Source organism: Heterocephalus glaber, unplaced genomic scaffold, assembly GCF_053883595.1.
Source record: "Heterocephalus glaber isolate CG9 unplaced genomic scaffold, H.glaber_assembly_v1.0 deba00001561, whole genome shotgun sequence".
Lineage (NCBI taxonomy): Eukaryota > Metazoa > Chordata > Mammalia > Rodentia > Bathyergidae > Heterocephalus > Heterocephalus glaber.
The window spans coordinates 12781486-12790581 of NW_028258349.1; the positions used below are offsets into that span (position 1 = coordinate 12781486).

At 42.8% G+C, this 9096-nt stretch overlaps 1 protein-coding gene across 27 annotated transcripts in view; it reads right to left on the reverse strand.

The window, feature by feature from the left end:
* Positions 1 to 9096, reverse strand: part of Znf382 (zinc finger protein 382) — a 162273-nt gene that overhangs the window by 60126 nt on the left and 93051 nt on the right. For 12 of the 27 annotated variants that reach the window (XM_087191267.1, XM_013077422.3, XM_021239475.2 and 9 more), the window contains exon 1: positions 8811 to 8988. The exons of 1 other annotated variant lie outside the window; for it this stretch is intronic. The gene's annotated coding sequence lies outside the window, so the exon portion shown is untranslated. Of the gene's footprint in view, positions 1 to 6132; positions 6221 to 8612; positions 8780 to 8810; positions 9082 to 9096 lie in introns of those variants that run through there. 14 more of the 27 variants (XM_004858992.3, XM_087191260.1, XM_087191264.1 and 11 more) reach the window with 6 other exon arrangements.

The following is a 9096-nucleotide window of genomic DNA, read 5'->3' on the forward strand; positions in this document are numbered from 1 at the left end:
CAGCACTTGAAATGTGGCTGGTGTAAACTGTGATGTGCTAAAATTGCAACATACACACTGGAAGCTGGGTGCGGTGGCCCATGCCTGTAGTCCCAGTTACTCAGGAGACTAAAGCAGAGAATTGCTTGAATTTAGGAGTTAAAAGCCAGCCTGAGCAATGCAGCAAGCAAACACACAACTCATCTCAAAACAAAAGCCGAAAAAGTACACACAAAAGAATATAAAATATCTTAATAATTCTTATATTTCAAACCAAGGATCATGGCACACACCTATAATCCCTGCACTCAAGAGGCTGAGGCAGGAGGGTTGTGAGTTTGAAGCCAGCCTGGACTACATAGTGAGATGTTGTCTCACAACAGGAAAATAATATAATTATTATTGTTATTTTGCATTGATTACATGTTAAAATATTTTGGCTTGAATAAAATATATAATTAAAACTAATTTCAGGAGAGTGTTATTTAATTTCCATGTGTTTATGAAGTTCTTATGGTTTCTTTTGAGGTTGATTTTCAATTTCATTGCACTATGGTCTGATAGTATGCATGGAATAATTTCAATTCCTTTGTATTTATGTAAGCATGTTCCATGAATTAGTATATGGTCTATTTTGGAGAAAGTCCCATGTGCAGCTGAGAAGAATATGTATTCTGTTGCTGTGGGGTGGAACACTCTGTAGACCTCTACTAAGTCCATTTGTTCAAAAGTTTCGTTCAATTCTATTATTTCATTGTTGATTTTTTTGTCTAGTTGATCTGTCTGTATGTGACAGTGGGGTATTGAGGTCCCCCATTGCAAATGTATTGGTGCTTCTATGATTTTTCACGTCCGTTAATATTTGTTTTGTTTGTTAGATGGACTGCTATTTGGTGCATATATATTTAGGATTGTTATCTCTTCCTCTTGGAGTATTTCCTTTACCAAGATGTAGTGACCTTCTTTGTCTCTCTTAATCAGTCTTGGCTTGAAATTCACTTTGTCTACAAGTAGAATAGCTACCCCTGCTTTTTTCTGGTATCCTGTTCCATGGAAAATTGTTTTTCATCCCTTGACTTTCAGTCTGTGAATTTGTTTTTCAATTAAATGTGTTTCTTGTGTGCAGCATATTGGTGGATCAGGTTTCTTGATCCACTCTGCCAGTCTGTTTCTTTTGATTGGTGAATGGAGACCATTAACATTCATGGTTATAACTGATATGTATTGCCTTATCTCTGTCATGTTATTTTCCTGCTGTCGGCTTCCTTCTTTCCTTTTCTGTTTAATTTCTTGCCTTGCCTGGTGGATTCATTCTGTTGGGGTTCATGGAGTTTTAATCCTTACTGTCTCTTTCTAGAATATCCTTAGGAACACTTTGGAGTACTGGTTTGGTGGTCATGGATTTCTTCAGGAGTTCTCCAGGTGGAAGTATATTATTTCTCCATCAATTTTTGAAGGATAGTTTTGCAGGTACATCAATCTGGGTTGGAGGCTGTTTTCCTTTAGGGCTTGAAATACTTCACTCTAAGCTCTCTTTGGCTTGAGAGTTTGTGTTGAGAAGTCTGCTGTGATTTTGATGGGCTTTCCTTTACAGGTGATTTGTTTCTTTTCCCTAACAGCTTTTAATATTCTGTCCTTGTGTTGAATTTCTGGAACCTTGATTATTATATGCCTTGGGGAAGATTATTTTGATCATGACTAGTATGAGTCTTATATGCCTCACTTATCTGAATGTCAAATTTTTTCCCTGTTTGGGGAGTTTTCTATCATTACATATGAGAACAGTTTTTTTAAATGTCATTTGTGCTCTCTCCTGCTTTTTCATTGACTGTAATCAATCCTGTTATTCTTTGCATCATCTAGCAACTGCTGGATTGATTTCTCATGGTCCCTTGCTATTAAGAAATCTCTTTTCACGATTGCTAACCACAGTCCTATGGTCTGTATCTGATATTCTCACCTCACATTGGCTCATTCTGCTGTATATACTTTCAGTGGAGTTTTTAATCTCCTGGATATCTGTTTGAATCTGTTTCATGGATTCCATTTCTTTCCTATGCTGGACGTTCATGGTTTCCAATTTTTTCCTAGGCTGGGCATTCATGGTTTCCATCATGTTCCTGAGCTCCTCTATTTTAAAAAATCTGTATCTGCTCTAGAGTCACTAAGCATGTCTTCCATTCTGGCCACCATCTCTGTAGTTATCTGGGGAATTATTTGTGCTTTGCTTTTTTCTAGAGCCTTGTTCATCTGCTTTATTTCTGCTGTTACCACTTCAGAGAGTCCAGATGGGTGGCTTTTGGGTTGTTGCACTTCATTGCCCTCTGGGTTTGCCTTTGGTGAGCTGAAAGTCTGGGAAGGGTTGCATCTTGTTTAAATGTCTTCTCATTTTCTTTTTTTTAAGTTTGATTCCTGGGTTGAGGCTTGTAAATTATTTGTGGCAAGTAGCTTTACTGTTAGTATTCAGAACCCTTAGGAAATGACTACTTGTCAGTATCATCTTCCAGGTGTAGCCACCCTTTGGGTTTTAAGTCTGTTGCAAGATCTTACCTCTTCAGTTTCTTGGGGATGAGAAGTTTCTGCCTACTTGGCCCAGCTGCCAGTTGACTGGCACTGGGATATAGGTTTGTTTGGGTTTTTTTTAAGACCCTTAGATAATCTCAGTCTTGCTATACCAGGAGGAACTGATTAGCACAATTATGTCATCTTGGCTAAAGTAGCACAATCAACAGTAACAATAGCATCAAATACAGCCTAGAAAATGACAAACTGTAGCCCTTAATATGACAACTTTACCCTTAGAGGAGAAGATTTAAAAGGGCTTAAGGGATGAAAAACAGAAATAGAAGAGGAAGAGATTAGAAGCAAGGCTGGAGAACAAACTTTAGGAAACTGGGGAAGAAAACACGTGGGAAAGAGAAAAGGAAAAAAATTAAAATAAGAACAGAAAGAACAGAACAACAACAATAAAAAACTAGAAACTGTTCAAACAACCAAGAAAAAACAAAACAAAACAAGAACTAGAAAGGAGGAAAAAAAGAAAGAAAAGAGAAAAAAAACCCCAAAACATCCAATTCAAAGTGTGTCTCTGCTGTCACTGTTAGGCAATGTGGGCAAACAGAGTCCAGAGCCAAGCAAGCTAGCTGCAGCATCATAGTGGGGTAGTGGATAATCCCAACCACCCTGCCCCTTTAGTTTCTCTGACGTTCAGGCAAGTTTCTGGTTATGAGGCTGGAACCAGATTCCTTGAGCCTACAACAGTGTATATGTCTCCTGCCAGCTTGAACTCTGTTCCCTGACCTCCTGCTGACTTGAACTTGGCACCCACACTGAGGTACCAGGAACCACTAGATGGAGTCCATCTGCATGTGTTCTGAGTTCCAAGCTCAGTTGGCCTCTCTCCAAGATGGCTACCAGCCAATCACCCTCTCTTGGGTGAGGTCTCAACCCAGATAATTCACCAGGTGCTGCAGTCCAGTGCATCCACTTCTTCATTCCACTGGTGTGATTCTCCATGGAGGCCTGTGGGGTCACCAGCAGTCACCATGCATCTGCAGGTTCAGCCTGCTGTTCCCTCGCCGAGAGTCAGGGCTCTGGGAGAGACCACTGCTTGGTACCTCCCTCCCGTCTCTCTTCACTTTCCCTGTAGACTTCAATTCTCACCTCAGAGCCTTCCTGGGTCCCGGGGACCCACTTCTCTCCTCCTTCTCTTCCTCCTGCTGATATATTTCAGTGTCAGAGACCAAATCTCAGAGAGGCTCTTTCTCTGCTGCTCACCACTCCACCATCTTCCTGAAGGTCCCATGCCTCTGTTTCTCATGCCCCTGGGGACTTTGATTGTTAAAACTAATTTCTTCTTTTTTTTTTTTTACTTTTTAAAATGTGGCCAGTAGAAAACATTACATTACATACGAGGTCCTCATCAGTGACTCACATTATATATTTTTTTCCTTTCTTTTTCTTTGTGGCACTGGGGATAGAACCCAGGGCCTTACACCTCCTAGCCAAGTGCTTTACCACTGAGCCGAACCCCCAGCCCTTCACATTATATTTCTGGTGCACTATGGTCCCTTTAGAACAAATGTCTTCTTTAACGTTATGCCCACAGTGTCTAGGATGGTGCCTATCACTCAGGCAAAGTAGAAGAAATGTCTCAGATAAATGGATGAAAGATGCTCTCCATACTTCTGGTCCTCAAAGTACTCACTCTTGTCCTCACATCTAACCAAGACTACCCTTCAAAATACTGAGCTACTCACAAGGCCCAGGATGTACCAAATCAAAATGCCATGGTGCTAGAGAAAGATCCAGGGGTCCCTGTGGGGCCAGGCATCATCATTTTAATTGCTGGGTTGTAGTGTAGCACTTAACAGTCCAGAAGGCTGGCTTGGTGCTTAAAACACCCTGGATCCTGCTAGCCCAGTTCTCTGACAGAACTCAGCCAAATGAGACTCTAGCCCTGCTCACTCTTTTTGTCTCATGTCAGCCTATGTACGGTGGTAGCCAAACAGGTAACCTTATTTTACTTAATAAACTCTGCTGAAGGACCTTTAGTTTTGAAACTAAAAAAACTTTTTTTTATAGCAAATTCATTCCCACCTCAGACCTTCACCCTTGCTGTTCCCTCTCCTTTGAATATTCTTCCCCAAACTCCCAGCACAGCTGGTGCTGCTTGCTCATTTAGGCTCAGCTCACATAACTTTGGCTTCCCCCAACCATGCGAGTCATCACTCCTTCCCCAGCACCATCCCTCCCAGCAGCTGCTTTATATCCTCTTACCCTGTTATTTTCTCCACAATACTCAAAAAGCTGGAATCTGATTTTTTTTGGTATCTGGGATCGAACTCAGGACCTTGCGCCTGTGAGGCAGGCAGCGGAACCACTGAACTAAATCCCCAACCCCTGATTTTTTCTTTTAATACAAAATCTGAAATGATTTTGTTTATTGTGCAACTCTCCAAGAGCAAGGCTCTTGTCTGCCCTCTTCACTACTGAATCTGCAGTGCTTAGAACAGGACCTGGCACATGGTAGGTGCTCAATAAATTTGTCAACTGAATAAAATGAGAGCAGTAGCTGACATAGGGCCAATGCCAACCTTGTGGGCTGAGTTTGCAGCCATTTCATGCAGTCTCCAACTACCACTGAGGTAAAGACTACTATCAACCTCATTTTGCCAACCAAGATAAAAAAAATTCATTTATTAATGAGTGGCAGTACTGAGATTTGAACCCAGACTGGTCTGCCACCTAAGCCACCTTCCAACCATTACTCTTCTCACATATGAAAAGATGCTCCCCTCCAGCCCCTCACCCCCACACTTGCTTTGGTCAGGCTGCCTTGTTGGCTCCTATGTTTCTTTTCTCAGCAAATCTTCCTTTCTTCATTCCAGGGCAGCTGGGTCTGTCACCCTAAACCTCCAATTCTCCAAAGTGGTCCCCTGCTTTATAATTTGTTCTTATTTCTACCTGGCATTGCCAATGTCTGTGTTTGCACTTCCTGTGACCCCTGCCCCACAGGGCTTGGAATCACTTTGGGTTTTAAACATTACCTGTAACAACAGCACCAGGCCCTGCCCTATAAGCTTGACACATTATCTCATTGAACACTTCTCAGTAATTGCCTCATGAGGAAGATACTGATATCATTCTCATTTTCAGATCAGGAAACTAAGGCCCAGGACAAATGGCTTACCCAATGAACTGCAACTAGTACAGGCAGGGTCAGAACTTGAATCCAGGCCCTGCAGCTCCCAGAGATTGCATTTTTAGTCACCATACCATAATGTTTATGTTTAAGGCAGTGAAAGGCTTATTGGATATGTGCTTGTTAGGGTAAAAGAAATCTCAGAAACAACTTCAATGCCCAGCAACAGGGGAATGGTAGAATAAGGCATAGCCTCTCCATGCTGAATCCTGCGGAATCATGCACATCAGTACAGTCATTAATCAAATGAGTCAGGCCCATATGCAATAACTTGACGGGATATGCCTAATCACTAACTGAAAAAAATCAAATTACAAATAAGTATATCTTGATCCTTACCCCTCCTTTTTTCAGGGGAGGGGAAGAAAGGGAAGGAAAGGGAGAAAACAACTGATATAAGCACATACAGATGAACATAAGCACAGACAAAGATGAGTGTGCACACCCACCTGCATCACTAAGGGGAGAGAGTGTATCTATTTTGTTCACTCTGAAACTCCACGACTCAGTATTCACAGTTGGAATTAATGGTTATCCCTGGGGAAATGGAATTTGGGTTAAGGGTGGCATTTATTATTTTTCTTCTATATCTCTGTTCTTTTTGACATGTTAAAATGAGTGTGTATTTCTTGCATAACTTTTTAAAGCCAAATTCAAACCAATCTTACATGTGTGCATGCACACACATGGGCCAAGACCAGAACAATCCTAAAAGGATGGAAGTAATATTCTTAAAGAAGACATAGATGCACCAACTGGTCTAATAGCTTCTCACTGTAGGAGCTAAAAACACTGTACTTTAAAAGAAATGACTGTTGGATTCTTTTATTAAAATGTAAGTACCTCTAATTTATATTTTGTAAGTTGCTAAACCTAAGTAAGAAATATACCAGCAAAATGTGCACCAATCATTGCACATTCTAAATTCCACTTCTGATTTACCACCTAACAATTGCATTGTCAGGAAACAGGCTCACATTTAACTCTTACACTATTCTACAGACTGCTAAAAAAAACCATGTGCTGTTGTTACTAACAATGGAGATCAAGGTGTTTTTTTTTTTAAGTCATTGTCTTATTTCCAGAGATGACAGAATATAATTTTTCAGAAAGAAATTAACAACTCAGCTCATCTTCGCCAGGCTAAAACCATAGAAATGAGTCTCTTGAAAGCCAGGTCTTCCTGCCACATCTGAGCCACTGCAATCTAGCCAGGTCCATATTGTATTCTCTACCCCTGATTGACACATATGTTAATCACTGGTGGCTTTAACAGCTTGACCCTGTCAGAAAAGACCATCTCTAGGGTTTGGGGGAACAACCAATGCTAATCAGATAAGAGACCAATGTGGGCCAATGAAATGGTGTTTTTATAACATGGAGGCTCCATCCTTGTCAATCAACTGGATGTGGGAAGGATGGAGAAGAGCAACTCTCTCAAGTTTCTAGCTTGGGTGACTGGGTAAATGTTGGCCCATTTGCCAAGATGGTGACTGCTAGGTTCAGGAGGAGGAAGAGATAAAGTTGGACATGTTGTATTTACCATCAAGGGACATCAAGGAAACACAGGCTCCATGTCTGGAGCTAGAGCTCAAGGGTAGTATGGCTGACACACTGTTAAGAGTTAGCCACACTGAGACAATTTTAAAGCACCAGGGCTGAGAGTGAAGCTCAGTGGTCAATAGCACTCTTAGCATGCATAAGCCCCTGGATTCCATCCCCAGCACCAAAATATAATAAAATAATCATTAAAGCATTGGAGTGAATACATGGCTTGAAGGGGGAGGCTATATGCAGGCTACTACTGATGGCAGGTCTGCACCAACTCTTCTCAGGCTCTTATACTTCAATTATGTTCCACAATTCAACTTCTGGCAAGTAAACTTTGGGGAGGGTGGATAAGAAGCACTAATCTTGTCTCCCCCATGAGTACAAACAGAAATAGAGGGGCCTACAGAAGGGGGGGATGACAGAAAAGAAAGATACATTTATTAAACATTTAATATATGCTGGCCTCTGTGTAAATAATAAACATAATTATCTCCTGGAATCACCAGAACAAGGCCGGCATAAAAGTCCTATGACTACCATTTCACAGATGGGACACTGAGGCTGGGAGCAAATGTGCGGGGGAGCTTAGGGCTGTCATGTCACAGCCCACAGATAGTCTCTGGGCTAGATGGAGAATGTTGAAGAACAATTACAATACGTAAAAGCTGCTACTTAGTGATGGATGGCTCAGACTAGGTATGTAAACTCAGTAAATCATCACAACCTTCTGAGGGTATCCGTGTTATTGGAACCTGAGGCCGAAGGAGGGGAAGTCAACCAGACCAGTCTTGAGTCTGGCCGACTTGAAGACCAAATACTACATTCAGGGTCCCTCTCTCGGGAGGTTTCTGGGCCATTGGCAAAGAACTGAATAAATACCATTTATTAAGAGATACGTGCCAAATACTGTGCTAGGCACTTTACATTCTCGTTGCATCTTCAAAACAACTCTACGGCGTGGCTACTGCTTTAGTCTTTGTTTTATAGATAAGGAAACCGAGGCATTGAGAGGTGAAGCCAATTGCCCAAGATCATACATCTGGTAAATGGCGGAGCCTGAATTTGAATCTGGATCTTTCTCCTCCCCAAACCAAAGCTTTTAACAAAATAATTAACAGCAGCTACCCTGGTTTAACTAGCCGTCACCCTGTGTAATCGATAATATCGTCACCTCATTTCTCCAAGAGCTAACAATGATATAAACATGTAATAAGTACCTTCTCTGTGGGAAATGCTTTATTCGATGGATCTCAACATCTCCATAGAATTCCCAACAAAAAATATTCTCTTTCCCCTTTTTACAGAAGAGAACATTGTAGTTCGGCGCGGTTTCCCTAGACCGCAGCTCCCAAACAGCAGAGCCGGGACGTGCACCTACCTCTCCCCAACTCCAAACCGTTCCCCACGAGCTCCGAGTCGTGCGTCTGAAAAACTGAAGCCGGCGAGCAAGAGTCCTGCCGGGTCTGGAGGGCATGAGTCCCGTCGCCGCCGCCCCTCACAGCCTGTACCCCCGCCCGCAGCCACCGATTACCAGAAACCTTTGCGCGACGCCGCTCCGGCACCTGAAGCCACATACCTGGGCGTCCTGGCCGTCCGCCCCGCGGGCCCCTGGACCGCAGTGTTCGGTCCTGCGCCGATCGCAGGTCGCTGCCAGCTCCAGTGGCCGGAGTAACTTCCAGGATACCCACTTCCAAACCGCTTTGCGCGAGGCCTCCTGGGAACTGTAGTTTCGTCCGAACAGGCTGTGAGCTGAAAAGAGTTTGGCGCGCGTGGGCTTCCGGGAGCCGTTGGTGCACCACCGCGCTACCCTCTGGGAATGGTAGTTCACTAGTTTCCTCCGAGCAGCTCCAGCCTCCAGACCA